Below are 487 nucleotides of genomic sequence, written 5' to 3' on the forward strand. Positions count from 1 at the left end.
GCATAGACAAAGATTAACATCAGAAATGGAGAAAATAGATTGAAGACAATAGATTGCAAAAAAGACCACACAGATACCAAGTTCAAGAAAATTCAGTGGGGGTCCAGGGGTAGTTTCCTTGGCAAGGGAAATACACCAATAGGGTGGGGTATGGAAATGAGGCGTGCAGGCAATTTTGTAAACAACTTCTCTCAACAGAACATGTCCAACAGTAGGATTGAGCTATGAAATCCAACATGTAATACACCACATGAAAAATAAAAAATTGTGCTCAAATACAACAGACATCCCATGTTGGATTACTCTGATAAATGTGGAATTCCTTTCAATAAACACAGTTTTAAAAAAATTGTGTGTTCTATTAAAATGAATATGGACTATATCCACCTGTATATTATAAATATAAGTTTATGACAGTAGAAGTCTTTCTAGTTTTCCTCTTACTGAAAAAATGCCATAAATAAAAAATGAATATGTAAAAACAACT

General features: G+C 33.3%; 1 protein-coding gene across 1 annotated transcript in view; it reads right to left on the reverse strand.

Moving 5' to 3' along the window:
• The window catches only part of LOC119581922 (eukaryotic translation initiation factor 2A-like), an 11,853-nt gene that overhangs the window by 10,418 nt on the left and 948 nt on the right, over positions 1-487 (reverse strand). The window lies entirely within an intron of this gene.

The sequence above is a fragment of the Penaeus monodon genome, chromosome 15 (genome assembly GCF_015228065.2).
Source record: "Penaeus monodon isolate SGIC_2016 chromosome 15, NSTDA_Pmon_1, whole genome shotgun sequence".
Lineage (NCBI taxonomy): Eukaryota > Metazoa > Arthropoda > Malacostraca > Decapoda > Penaeidae > Penaeus > Penaeus monodon.